This window comes from Camellia sinensis, chromosome 6, assembly GCF_055761805.1.
Source record: "Camellia sinensis isolate YWXY chromosome 6, ASM5576180v1, whole genome shotgun sequence".
NCBI lineage: Eukaryota > Viridiplantae > Streptophyta > Magnoliopsida > Ericales > Theaceae > Camellia > Camellia sinensis.
This window is the reverse complement of record NC_138966.1, coordinates 55,968,738-55,984,081: the sequence shown is the minus strand read 5'-3', so window position 1 is coordinate 55,984,081 and position 15,344 is coordinate 55,968,738. Positions and strand designations below refer to the sequence as shown.

Below are 15,344 nucleotides of genomic sequence, written 5' to 3'. Positions count from 1 at the left end.
CTTCTCATTTCTCAAAATTAATTTCACAAATTAATTCATCAATGTAATTAGGGCATTTCCCATAATTAACAAAACAATCCTAAGGTTTCATTTCTATCAATAACCCAACATTTATCTCATTTCTCCATGCTAAACATGCATATAGGCTTATATAAATAAAACCCCATCTTTTGTAAAATTACACAAAGACCCAAACTTTCTCAAAATTACCCAACAATCCCCAACATATCAAAATGTTAAAATTTAAAGAGAAAGCTCATAAGGAGGAGTAGGATATCCCTACCTCGAAGTTAGAGCTCAAATGGAGAAGAAGACCAAAACCAAAGTGTTCCAAACTCCAAACTTTTCGGATCAAAACGAAGCCCTCGACGATCAACACGCTTTTTACAAAGACCGAACGATAGGAGAACACTCTAACTAGATCAAACCCTAGAGAGAAGGGAAATCCTAGAGAGAGAGGCTCTAAAAAGTGCTTTTAGAAAGTAAGAGAGAGTGAGTGAATGTAAAAAGTGATTCAAAAATGCCCAACTGCTCACTGATATACGACACTTCCGCTCGAGCGGAGAATAGAACGCTCGAGCGTCAAGCACAAAAATCTGAACACGCTCGAGCGCAAGAAGTCCCGCTCGAGCTCCAAAACACAAGAATAAAATACATCCGCTCAAGCGCGAAAACCAGTCCGCTTGAGCGTAGATTTCCCCCTCCCAGAACTTTCACAGACAAAGCACTACCCGCTCGAGCGCCAACATACCCGCTCGAGCATAGGAAACCCGCTCGAGCGTGAAAAACACACCTGCAGAAGTTTTGCAGGGACGCGAGATACTGGGAGTGTGCAAATCCCGCTCGAGTGCAAGAAGGCCCGCTTGAGCGGACAACCAAAAACCAAACTCCGCTCGAGCGCAGAATGATCCGCTCGAGCGTAACACCAAAAACCTGGGCAACTACACTAGAGACCAAAACTCAACCTACCTGTTCAGAACACGCCCAATACATCCTATAACTCAAATACAAAGTATGAAAGGATGTAAACAAGATATAAACAACTGCTAACATCCACGGAACCAAGTCCGGATCACTTACAACAAGGGGTAAAACCCGGAATCGCTACAACCTTCCCCCCTTAAAGAATTTCGTCCTTGAAATTAAATGCAAGTTTTCAAAAGGACAAGTTTTTCTCCATTTTAAACAATGTTACATTCAACATTAAATAACTCGACCCTTCCCGATCATTCCATCTCTTGTTAAGAGGCATTTCACAACATATACATTTCAACATGCATTTCCTTGCCATTTCAACAATTTAAAATGTACATGATTCCCATTTCCACATCATATTCAATATTCATGATATAATTTCCATTTCTATAACACATTCAACATATGCAATGTTATATCAAACTTCCATTTCAAGGCAAGTTCCAAAATACTTCCATTAAACCAAAACATACACAATGTTTTACAACCTAAGATATTTTCAATACTCTTAAGGTTCAACAATACAACAAAATATACAACATATACTCAAACATCCACAAATAGATCTGGATATTTCTCTCAGACCTCCAACTCACGTTCCCAAGTGGCTTCCTCCACTCCGTGATGTTTCCACAAAACCTTTACCAAGGGAATGGTCTTGCCTCGCAATACTTGATCCCGCCTATCCAAGACCCAAACCGGTCTCTCCTCATACAAGGCATCCTCATCTACTTCTAAGTCGGTCCAATCCAATACATGCGATGGATCCGGCTCACACTTCCGAAGCATACTCACATGAAACACGTCATGCACTCCGGACAACTGCGGCGGCAAAGCCAAATGATAAATAACCTCCCCAATCCTCTCGAGGATCTTAAAGGGACCGATAAACCGAGAGGATAACTTCCCACTCTTCCCAAACCTCATCAAACCTCGCCTAGGTGATATTTTCAGAAAAACATGATCACCCGTCTCAAAAGCTAAAGGCCTCCTCCTACGGTCGACATAACTCTTTTGATGACTCTGGGCTGTAACAAGCCTCCTACGGATAAGCTCGACTTTCTCCGTCGTTTCTCTCACCAACTCCAGGCCCAACAAAGGTGCATCACCCACCTCGGCCCAACAAACTGGAGACTTACAAGATCGGCCATACAAGGCCTCAAACGGTGCCATACCGATACTCGACTGAAAGCTGTTGTTGTAGGCAAACTCCACTAAGGGTAAGTGCCTCTCCCACGTCCCACTAAAGTCCAGGACACAACCTCGAAGCATATCCTCAAGGATCTAAATAGTACGCTCGGACTGCCCGTCAATCTGAGGATGATAAGTCGTACTAAAGGTCAACTTAGTGCCCAAGGCACTCTGCAAACTCTGCCGCAACCTAGCAGTAAAACGAGGGTCTCTATCTGAGACGATCGTCACTGGGACCCCATGCAACCTCACTATGTCCGGAATATACAAGTCGGCAAGATGATCTACCAAATCTCTCACGCGCATAGGGATAAAGTGCGCCGACTTAGTCAACCAGTCTACAACCACCCAAATAGCATCACTACCCCGCTGAGTCCTCGAAAGACCTACAACGAAGCCCATAGTGACATGCTCCCACTTCCACTCGGCAATAGGCAAGGGTTGCAACAAACTCACTAGCCTCTGATGCTCGGCCTTCACTTGCTGACAAGTAAGGCACTTAGACACGAAAACCGCCACATCCTTCTTCATACCCCGCCACCAAAACTGGCGACCCAAATCCCGATACATCTTAGTGCCTCCCGGATGCACCGCAAGGCGTGAATGGTGAAACTCTCAGAGTACTTCCTCTCGGCAAGATTCCGGTACAAGTAAACGGTCTCAGTATCTCACACTCTGGTTGGGATACACCGTCAAACCCTTCTCAACTTTCCCACTGGAGATCTTCTCTCGAAAGGACTCTACCTCAAGGTCATCTCTTTGTGCCTCTAACACTCGAGTCACAAGTGTAGGCTGCGCAACAACAGAAAATAAGGCCGCAGCCTCAACGGATTCGTCCAAAAGCAAATCAAACTCGCCAAGTGCACCTAACATCTCCCACTCCCGAATGGCTATACAAGCTACATCACTAATGGATTTCCTGCTAAGGGCATCGGCCACTACATTGGCCTTTCTCAGGTGATAGTGCAACTCAAAGTTGTAGTCCTCAATGAACTCCATCCACCTTCTCTATCTCAAATTCAAGTCCCTCTGTGTAAACAGGTACTTCAAACTCTTATGGTCCGAGAACACCTCGAACGTCTCACCATAAAGGTAGTGCCTCCAAATCTTCAAGGCAAATATCGCTGCTGCTAACTCTAGGTCATGTGTAGGGTAATTCTTCTCGTGTATTTTCAACTGACGTGAGCCATAGGCCACCACTTTCCCCTCCTGCATTAACACACAACCCAAACCCTCTCGTGAGGCATCACAATAAACTGCATAACCCAACCCTCTCTCCGGAATAATCAAGATCGTAGCGGTGGTCAATCTAACTTTCAGCTCTTGGAACGACTTTTCACAAGTCTCACTCCACACAAATTTGACCCCCTTCCGAGTCAATCTAGTCAATGGCGAAGCTAGCCTGGAGAAATCCTTCACAAACCGGCGGTAATACCCAGCTAATCCCAGAAAACTGCGTATCTCAAACACACTCTTAGGCTGTGCCCAATCTTGTACTACCTCAATCTTAGATGTATCAACAGACACCCCTTCCCGGAAACCACATGGCCTAAGAACTTGACTTCCCCCAGCCAGAACTCACACTTCCCAAACTTGGCATACAGCCTATGGGCTCTAAGTAACTCAAGCACCACTCTCAAGTGTTCCTCGTGCTCCTCCTCTGAAGGTGAATAGATAAGAATGTCGTCCACGAAAACGACCACAAAACGATCTAAGAATTTCCGGAAGATCCGGTTCATCAAGTCCATAAAGACTGTCGGTGCATTGGTGAGCCCAAACGGCATCACCAGAAACTCATAATGGCCATATCGCGTACGGAATGCCGTCTTCGGAATATCCTCCTCCCTGACCCTCAACTGGTGGTAACCCGATCTCAAGTCTATCTTAAAGAAACAACGGGACCCCTTCAACTGGTCAAACAGATCATCTATAGGGGGCATAGGGTACTTATTCTTAACCGTAGCTCGATTCAACTTCTGGTAATTTATACAAAGTCTCAAGGCACCATCTTTCTTTTAGCAAAGAGGGCCGGTGCTCTCCACGGCGAAACACTAGGGCGAATGAAGCCCTTATCTAGCAATTCCTGAAGCTGAATCTTCAACTCACTCAACTCGGCTAGGGCAAAACGATACGACGCCATAGAGATCAGTACTGTGCCCGGCACTAAATCAATGGAGAACTCTATCTCTCGATGTAGTGGCAAACTAACAAGATCCTCGGGAAAAACATCTGAATACTCGCAAACCACTCTCAGTAACTCAATCTGGGTCTCATCACACTCATTACTCATAAAACTAGCAAGTAGACCACTAAGCTCACTTCGCCCTCGCGGATCATACACCGGTGGCAACACACTACCAACCTGATCCCCCAAGAAATGGAAACACTCCCCGCTCAAGGTACAAACTGTGACCCTCTGGCGGTAGCAATCAATAACAGCCCGGTATGACGATAGCCAGTCCATACCCAAAATAACATCAAATCCCGACATGGGCATCACTACAAAAGGAAACGGAAGCCGGTGATCGGCGACCTCTATATCATAGCCCCTACATCCTTTTTTCAAAATCAACTCACCCCCAATAGGTGACACTACACAAATAGGAGATGCTAACTGTGCCAACTCCAATCCCAAAACAGATACAAATGCAACAGATATAAAAGAATGAGATGCACCCGTATCAATCAATACACTAGCAACCGAGTTGCAAAACAAGAAAGTACCTCTCACAACTGATAGAGCAGGTATGAGATCCTGCGCGGTAACAGCGTACACGTGCCCAGTAGGCCCCTGATCCACCTGCTCACCCCTCGGAGCATACGACTGCTGCATAGACTAGGACGACGAAGCTCCCAGATTGGCCCTCGAGGCCTGCACAGACTGAGCTGGTTGAAAACCCTGCGTCTGCCTAGAACCAGACGCGCCCGAAGTGGCACTCAACTGTGGGCAAAACCTCTTCAGGTGCCCAGGCTGACCACACTGATAACAAGACAAGAGCTGGCCCCTGCCCTGACTCTAGCTCTGCGATCTAGCTGAAGATGAAGCAGCTCTCTGACCTCCTCCCCTCTGTGGACAAACCGAAGCCTTGTGGCCCAGCTGACCACACTTGTAACAGGTGAAATCTCCTTGATTGCCTCTCCCCGAGCCTGCACTCGGCACTGGAAAGGTCGATCTAGTAACACCCCCCTGAGACTGCTGAAGGTTAGCACCCCTCTGTCTCCTGCCATCACCCTGACCATCTTGGCTCCTCTTGGAGCCTCTCTGTCCCTCCTCCTCCTGCATCATGATCTCCATATGGGCTGCAGCATCAACCAAGCGCCCATAGTCTCGGATCATAGAACTCCCAACTCTCATCTTGAGGCCGCGCCTCAACCTCTTCTCAAACTCGATACGGCGGCGTTCCTCGAATGCCACAAGTTCAGGTGCGAACCTGGACAAGCTAGTAAAATCAGCCTCATACTCGGCCACTGAAGAACTCAACTGCAAAAGCTGGCAAAACTGGTCTCTCAGCTTCTCCCTAACTGCTGGAGATAAGTACTTCTCCTGAAAAGCCTCCACAAAAGCCTTTCACGTGCCAACAATACGGCCCCTCATGTATTTCTACCACTGACCTGCACCCCCTTTAAGCTGGAAGGATGCTAAGGTCACTTTCAACGCCCCCTCCTCGATGCCAAGCACCTCGAACGTCTTACACATCTGCTCCAACCACTCGTCAGCCTTAAGTGGCTCCTTTGGATCCCCAATAAACTCGTACGAGTTAGACCGGAAGAACTCCCTCTTCAAGAAGGAAGGCCTTGCCTCGACAACCTGGGCCTGCACTGGAGCCTGAACTGGATTCTTAGCTCTGAGAATACCCATAGACTCCCTCAAAGCATCGGCTATCCCTCAGGCTAAAGCGCCCATAGCCTCCTGACCTGCTGGCTCAGCCACATTGGCCTGGCCAACCCCCTCCTGCTGTGCCGGAATATCATCCGGTAAAGGCATCTCCTGCCTACCGCATCTACCACATCTACCACCTCTTCCTCGTCCTGACATCCTAATAAAAGTAACGAAGAACATTAGCACATTCATAAGTATGCCAAAACTAAACACTCGCGTCCTATTACATGGACAATTGTAATTCACTCCACATAAGCACATAAACACATAAGCACTTACGAATTTCATTTCCGGATAATGATAGTCCCGAGGCGTTACTAGAGTTGCGGTTAGAAACAGTATTAATCAAGTGCTTTTCCAACAAGACTCACAAAAACCCAAGGATCCAATCAACATCCTGGAAACTAAATCCCATACCCAAGTAGTCACATAAATATGTTATCAAATAAACACATAATGTCACACATAAGTCTCTAACAAGCGAGACAAACCCATTGTGATACTAATCACTTCCCACGTACCCAAGGTATTCGAACCCGGTACGCTCTGATACCAAGTTGTAACGCCCTCAAAATAAACCCATAAATCATCTAACAATAGCATGCTTAGACACAAAAAAATAAAGCATAAATATATTCTATCAGAGTAATCATTACAAAATGTATTACATGTTGACAATGAAAGTAAATGCCTTATAGGCTTACAACTTTCCAAGTCAACACTTGGTTACAAAAAAAAGAGTACTAACTCTATACAAAGAAAGCCCTTGGCTTGATATACATGTAATACATCTAAAGAAAACAAAACAACAGAAACAGTCTGTCTGTCTCTAGCCTCCCAAGCTATGTCCTTGGAGGTGGCATACTACCTGTACCTGAAAATGATGTCCCATAAAGGGTGAGCCACAGCCCAATAGAAATATACTAAACCAACTATAAACAATGACTAAAATAATAGCATTCAATAGATGGTCCACCCTTGTATTCCAACGTATGTCGTATAACAGTTTTACGACAATCATGCCCATGGCACACTTCAGTTTCCATTTCTTATTCAACTTTGAGTTTGAAAACAAGGCTTAGAACCTAGCCAAATAACTTAATGAGATTTAGACTCATCTTTAAAACACTTTCGAAATTCATGATGGATACACATTTTGGTGCTGTATCAATAACATATAGAAACGCTTCTATACTTCACAATTGATAACGATATACGTTTTAGTGCTATATCAAATCAATTCAAACACTTCCATAATCCACACTTGATACACATTGTAGTGTTGTATCAATGTCACACGATATCTGGTTTAGAGGTTCATCTCATATCTTCCCCTAAACCGTGGAGTACATCCCCTATCTCCTCACACACACAATGTATATAAATATAGATCATATACACAATCAATCAATACATAAAGTTAATGTATTATTCCAACCGCTATACTCGATAGCATACTCAATCGATTAGTTTTAGTTTGCCTAATCATCATGTATTGTCTACAACAATCAAGACTATCCTCCACCAATAGCCCAAAACAGTTATTTCTAAACAGAAAATAAATGCACTAAATGGATAAAATATCAACATTTCAACTAGGTGAGTGATAAATGATCCAACTACACCATTTAATCCCATATGTTCCCAATTTCAACGTTTTCAATTCTACTTCTTATTTCTCAAAATTAATTTCACAAATTAATTCATCAATGTAATTAGGGCATTTCTCATAATTAACAAAACAACCCTAAGGTACCATTTCTATCAATAACCCAACATTTATCTCATTTCTCCATGCTAAACATGCATATAGGCTTATATAAATAAAACCCCATCTTTTGTAAAATTACACAAAGACCCGAACTTTCTCAAAATTACCCAACAATCCCCAACATATCAAAATGTTAAAATTTAAAGAGAAAGCTCATAAGGAGGAGTAGGATATCCCTACCTCGAAGTTAGAGCTCAAATGGAGAAGAAGATCAAAACCAAAGTGTTCCAAACTCCAAACTTTTCGGATCAAAACGAAGCCCTCGACGATCAACACGCTTTTTACAAAGGCCAAAGGATATGAGAACACTCTAACTAGATCAAACCCTAGAGAGAAGGGAAATCCTAGAGAGAGAGGCTCTGAAAAGTGCTTTTAGAAAGTAAGAGAGAGAGTGAATGTAAAAAGTGATTCAAAAATGCCCAACTGCCCACTGATATACGACACTTCTGCTCGAGCGTCAAGCACAAAAATCTAGACACGCTCGAGCGCAAGAAGTCCCACTCGAGCTCCAAGACACAAGAATAAAATACATCCGCTCGAGCGCGAAAACCAGTCCGCTCGAGCATAGATTTCTTCCTCCCAGAACTTGCACAGACAAAGCACTACCCGCTCGAGCGCCAACATACCCGCTCGAGCGTGAAAAACACACCTGCAGAAGTTTTGCAGGGACATGAGATACTGGGAGTGTGTAAATCCCGCTCGAGCGCAAGAAGGCCTGCTCGAGCGGACAACCAAAAACCAAACTCCGCTCGAGCGCAAAATGATCCGCTCGAGCGTAACACCAAAAACCTGGGCAACTACACTAGAGACTAAAACTCAACCTACCTGTTTAGAACACGCCCAACACATCCTATAACTCAAATACAAAGTACGAAAGGATGTAAACAAGATATAAACAACTGCTAACATCCACGGAACCAAGTCCGGATCACTGTACAACAAGGGGTAAAACCCGGAATCGCTATAAAAACACTAAAATTAAATATATTTTGTTATCTCCTTACACTCCTTGGTCTTCAATCCCTACTCTTTTTTCTTTCTTAATTTTTATTTTCTCTTACACATCTCTTTTCAAAAAGTGAGAATCGTAATATTTTGATCATTAAAAAAAACAATGGATAAAGAAACGGTGATGAAGAATCATCAAAAAAGTGAAATTGTGAGTTTTTTTTATTTATTTGGTAAGCTTTTTGTTTCGTTTTTCTGGACTGGTGTTCGACTTTCGTTCAATGGTTCAAAATTGAACAAAATAAAATAGTCCGACATCACATTGCTGAACAAAAAATATAAGTCTGATAACCAACTACCGAATAAAAGATACATTTCCGGTAACCCCAAACCGAATTTTTTTAATTTGTTCGGCTTCTCATTACCATGCATTTTCAGTTTCATTTTTTTATATATTTTTTATTTTTTTGTCTACAAGGATTATACTTATACTCATTGTAACAACGCAAGTTTCATAATATTAGTGGACTCTAGTCATGAATTCATTACAGACGAGGTTTGTTAAATTATTTTTATGAATATGATTTTTTCTAATTTTTAATTTGTATTGAGTTTTATTAATAATTTGACGTAAATGTATTTATTATCTTTAGATTTTAGTAGTCATGAAGCATTAATTAAATGGGCTTCTGACGTTGGGAAGAAGACTAGATTTGTCATTGTTATAAAACATCAGACGCGGGAGGCAATGACAGAAAACCAAGACTTACAGTTGTTTGTAAAAGAAATGGTTACTATAGAGACAACAGGAAGATCAAGGGGGAATGATTGAGGTTGGCCGGTTCTAAAAAGTGTGGATGTCTATTTCTATTAAGGGGGGAAAATTACCTACAAATTATCAAGACGAATTATGATAACATGTTTGATTGATGGAGGCAAATAATGACAGATTTTATGGATACTTTATGGATATTCGTACACTTGATTTTTTATAAATAATTTTATGGATACTTTTTATGTATGATTTTATGGATGCGTGTTTGATTTATGAATTTTTTTATAGATGCTTGAAGGAAAGAGTAAATCTTTCAATGTACAGCGACGGGGGCCTAAACAACTCTATTATAGTTTGGCAACATGACACTAGAGTAATTCCATTTGTATAACAATGTATCACTGAACATGCACTTCACAAGTAGTCCAAATTAATTTCTTGTTATCATCTAATTGGACGGCAACATAATGTTGGGAAAAAAAACATTGTCCGGTAATATGGCACTAAAGTAATTCAAGTTAATTAGCGTTGTATTACCGAACAGACCCACCACAAATTAAAAAATCATTATTTGGAAGAAAGTGTCTCTGTAAATGTATAGCAAAAAAATGCTGGGGAGATCTATTTTTTCCAGCAACATAGCACTGGAATAATGTAAATTGTTTAGCACCGTGTTACCAAAATTAGTGGTGTAAAGAGATAAAATAGTTAATTTACGCTTAGTTTTGGTAATATATTGGAGGTGTAATGAGAATTACTTTTTTTTTAGTGGTGTAATGAGATGGAGGGTATAAAGAGGTTAAATAGTGGTGTAAGTAGAATCACCCTTATTGTTCACATTCCACACACCAAATATTCCAATCATACCCTTAATTCATATCTTGTACACACACCACCTCAATTCACTTTCCACACACTCTCACATAAATTTATCCCCTCTCATGGAGTCGATGAACAATTCATCCAAGGCCAAATCGATGGGGTAGATCTATAATCAAGAGTAAATTCTGATCAAGAGGAAATTGAAGTTCTAACAAAACGAAACTTTGAACCCAAAAGAATTCCATCTCCATTATCTTCATTAACCTCTATCATCAAGCTCATCTTTCTATTTTCCAAACAAGCCCTAGTATTTCTATTTATAAGTTGATTAGTTGAATGAAATCTCACCTGAGTCTTTGCTATTAAGATGTTCAATTTGTATTTTTGCTTCATCATGGTAACAATTTGGTAATTTATATATAATGAAAATGTTAGATTTAGCCAATTAAAAATATTGCAGCCTTTTCTTTTCCTCTAACAGAGTTATCTTGGAAATTACAATACAAATTTGTAATCGCCCCTGTGAACTACCAAATCATTACCCTATGAACTGCCAAATAATTTCAAAACCATGGCCTTTTCTTTTTCTCTGACAACCTTTTCTTCTCCGTTAAGGTTTGGTTTTTAGGGTTTAGTTCATAAGAATTTATTGTAGAAGGTTAGATTTAACCAATTACAAAACGATTTATTTTTATTTTTATTTTTTAAAAAAAAAAGGGTCTGTTTGGTAACGTTTACATTTTCAGTTTATATTTACAAAAAATTTATAAACTGGTTTTTGTTTATTTTTTGTTTATTTTTAGAAAAACATAATCTACAAACGCGTTTGGTTTAGACAAAATGTTTTAAAAATTTTAAAATATAAAAAGAGTGAGAAATGGCAAGTGGTGGCGGGTGGTGGGTGGAGACGAGTGGTGGCGGCAAAAGACGGTGGTAGAAAATGATGGCGGGTGGTGGTGGCAGAAATTGGTGATGGAAAATGGTAACGGGTGGGTGGTAGTAGTGATGGTGGGTGGTGGTGGTGGTGGCGGCGAGTGTTGGTGGTAGGTAGGTGGCGGATGGCGGGTGGTGGTGGGTGGTAGCGGGTGGTGGCGGGTGGTGGCGGGTGGTGGTGGTGGGTGGGTGACGGTGGCGGGTGGTGGGTGGTAACGAGTGGGTGGTGATGGTGGTGGTGGCGACGGTGGCGGGTGGTGGGTGGTGGTAGTGGCGGTAGCGGGTGGTGGGTGGTGGTAGTGACGGTAGCGGGTGGTGGGTGGTGGTGGCAGGTGAGTGGCGGATGGCGGGTGGATGGTGGTGACGGGTAGGTGGTGGTGGGTGGATGGGTGACGGTGGTGGGTGGTAGCGAGTGGGTGGTGCTGGTGGTGGTGGCGGGTTGGTGGAGGATAGCGGGTGGTGGCGGGTGGGTGGTGGTGACGTGTAGGTGGATGGGTGACTGTGGCGGGTGGTAGGTGGTAGCAAGTGGGTGGTGGTGGTGGTGGGGGGGTGGTGGGTGGTGGTGGCAAGTGGGTGGCAGATGGCGGGTGGGTGGTGGTGGTGAGTAGGTGGGTGGGTGACAGTAGCAGGTGGTAGGTGGTAGCGAGTGGGTGGTGGTGGTGGTGGTGGTGGTGGCAGATGGGTGGCAGATGGTGGGTGGTGATGGGTGGTGGTGGCGGGTGGTGGTGGTGGGTGGATGGGTGACGGTGGCGGGTGGTGGGTGGTAACGAGTGGGTGGTGGTGGTGGTGGTGGTGGCGGTGGCGGTGGCAAGTGGTGGGTGGTGGTGGCAGGTGAGTGGCGGGTGGGTGGTAGGTGATGGTGGTGGTAGTGGTGGTGGTGGGTGGTGGTGGTGGGTGGATGGCAGGTGGTAGATAGTGGTGGCAGGTGGGTGGTGAGTGGTGGTGGCAGGTAGGTGGCGAGCGGTGGATGGTAGTGACAGGTGGTGGGTGGTGGCGGGTGGGTAGCAGATGAGTGGTGGGTGGTGGTGGTGGTGGTGGCGGCTAGGGGTGGGCAGTGGTAAAAGTGGGTGGCTGGTGGCTGGTGGGTAGTGGTGGCGGGTGGCTGGTGAGTGGTGGTGGCAGGTGGTGGTGGGGGGTGGGTGGTGGTGGCGGAAGATGGTGGTGGCAGAAGATGGTGGCGGGTGGTGGCTAGTGTTGGGTGGTAAAAAAAAAAAAACTCAAAACGTAAACTCATTTTTTGAGTTTACATTTTTTGGCCAAATTTATAAACTGAGACCATTGATTTATAAATCAAAAATTTACCAAACAAGTTTTCATTTGAGTTTTTTAAATTTTTGTAAATATAAACTGAAAACGTAAGTGTTACCAAACGGCACTGCAGTGAAAATTCCTCCACACAATCAAGAATTTTTAATTATTTTATAATGCTTTTATTTTCGATTGGATGTATAAATATGTGATCTTAATATGTTTAGTTGACTAGAAAACTAATGGTAAGAAGAAAGAAGAAAAAAAAAAAAAGATCATCAAAATCTCCTAATTTACTTTGTTTCCGGTTGTTTTTGTCTAAAATGAAGGAATTAGGGTTTATTTTTTTCTTTTTTATTAAAAGATGTGCACTGGGATTTTTTTTGTTTTAAAAGATGTGTGTAGAGAATATTTTCATATAATATTATAGGTGTGTTTTGATGTCTATTATGGTCATTTATTTTAATATATAATTGTCATTAAAATAATAATTCATTAAGTGTGCGCACTGAGATAAATAAGCATGTGGAAATAGAATTTTTCATGACTAAATAGGTCACAAGATCACATTTTAAATTTATTGGTGCTTCACACTTTTTAAAGGTTGCCTTTGAATTTTGAATTTTGAATTTATGTCTTTTATTTTTATTGAGCTTTTTAATATTTGGGTTAAATTTGTTTATTTTGTAAATGCATCTAATTTAAATGTAATTAAAACATAAAATATTTGTTAATAAATCTTTTAAAAATTAATAAATACAAAAAAAACAAAGAGAAAAATACTTGAAAATCTCACTTTAGAAATTTATATTTTCCATGAAATTTATTTTATTTTTATTTTTTTTAATGGACCGATAGGTCATGTTCATTTCGAAATATTGTTTTATGATATATTATTTAACATATTATTGTGTTTAAGACATTTTTGCCTTTATTGATTGTTGGGTACTTTTTTTTATTTTTAAATGTGGCAGAATGATTGATTTTCGTAATGGGAATGCAACACTTTTGGTGGATTGAATGTGGAATGTGATTTGATTTTCAAAATTGTCATGCTATATTTTGGGTCAATTAAATATGAAATGTGATTTGTCCAGACTAACAATGTAACTATAAAAATCTTTTAGCATACTTTTTTAAATGTGATATCTGGAATGTAATTTGATTTTCAAAATGGACATGCTACATTTTTGGTGGATTAAATGTGAAATATGATCTATCTAAACCAGCAATGTGACTATAAAAAAAATCCTTGGAGAAAATTTCATTCTTACCCCTATACTTTGCCTCGATGATCAATTACACCCCCAGACTTCTAATAATTTCAATTTTATGCCTAAAGTTTTTGAAATCGTATCAATTTTGCCGCTGTCTTCACACTTGAAACGGAAAACGTAAAAAAAAAAATAAAAAAAAATAAAAAAAAAAAGATTGTATTTCTGTCCCAAATTTCAAAAGAAATATACAAACCAACCATCTTCTATCCAAACTCACCCTCTCTCCTCTTCTTCAAATTCTTCCCTCTTTCCTCCACCCTTGCAAGCGCTGCCACCACAACTGCAATCACTTAATTCTCCAACTCAACTTCTCTTAAACCCAAAAATGTAGATGGATTGAATGTGAAATGTGGTTTGATATCCAAAATAGGCATATTACATTTTGGGTCGATTAAATGTGAAATGTGGTTTGTTTAAACCAACAGTGTAACTATAAAAATCTTTTAGTGTATGATTATGGACTGTGGTTTGATTTTCAAAATGAGTATACTAAATTTTTGGTGAATTGAAGGTGAAATGTGGGTTGTCTAAACCAGCAATATGATTATAAAAATCCTTTGGTGTACTTTTTTGAAATATGACATATGGAATGTAGTTTGATTTCTAAAATGGAGGAAATATCATTTTGCCCACAAACTTTCACGCATTTTTCAATTTGACCCCCAGACTTCAATTAATACCAAATTTACACCAAAACTTTCAAAATTTTGTTAATTTGACCCCTACCGTCACATTCTGTCTACAATTAGACAGAATCTACTGACCTAGGGGCAAATTGATTTTTAAGGTATAGTTTTGAGGGCAAATTGATTTTTAAGGTATAGTTTGGGGGATAAAATGAAATTTCAAATCAAATTTGGTGCCACGTTAGCACATTTCGCCCAATTGTAGACGGAATGTGACGGTATGGGGCTAATTGATCAAAATTTTAAAAATTCAGGTATAAAATTAATATTAATCAAAGTTTGGGGGTCAAATTGAAAACATGCATGAAAGTTTGGTGGGAAAAATGATATTTCCTCTTCTAAAATGGGTGTGCTACATTTTTTGTAAATTGAATATGGAATATGGTTTGTCCAAACCAGTAATGTAACTACAAAAACCCTTTTAGGACATGTTTGATTGACAAAATTAGAGTATATAATTGAGATTATTAATTCGTTGGCCCAATAATCCTGTGTTTGTTTTGAAATTTTGTTTCAGGATTATTAACCCAATGGATAATTAATCCAACAAATTTGTAAGATTATTAGTAATAGGGTAGGGGTGAGATTATATATCATAAAGTAGAAAATAAAATAAAAAGACTCTTTTTACCCTTGAGTAAAAATTAAAACACTTGTTATTTTTATATAATTTTATATTTAGAAGGCTAAAAATAATTTTTATATATTTAAAAATATTTTTCATATTTATTTTATCAAATTAATTTATATTTTTTAAAAAAAAAAATAAAAAACAAACCAAACATTGCTTTGTATTTTGTATTTTTATTTTGCTTTTATTTATTTATTTATAAATTTT

The 15,344-nt window shown here is 40.6% G+C and overlaps 1 protein-coding gene across 1 annotated transcript in view; it reads left to right on the top strand.

Moving 5' to 3' along the window:
• The window catches only part of LOC114257863 (uncharacterized), a 50,440-nt gene that overhangs the window by 15,406 nt on the left and 19,690 nt on the right, over positions 1–15,344 (top strand). The window lies entirely within an intron of this gene.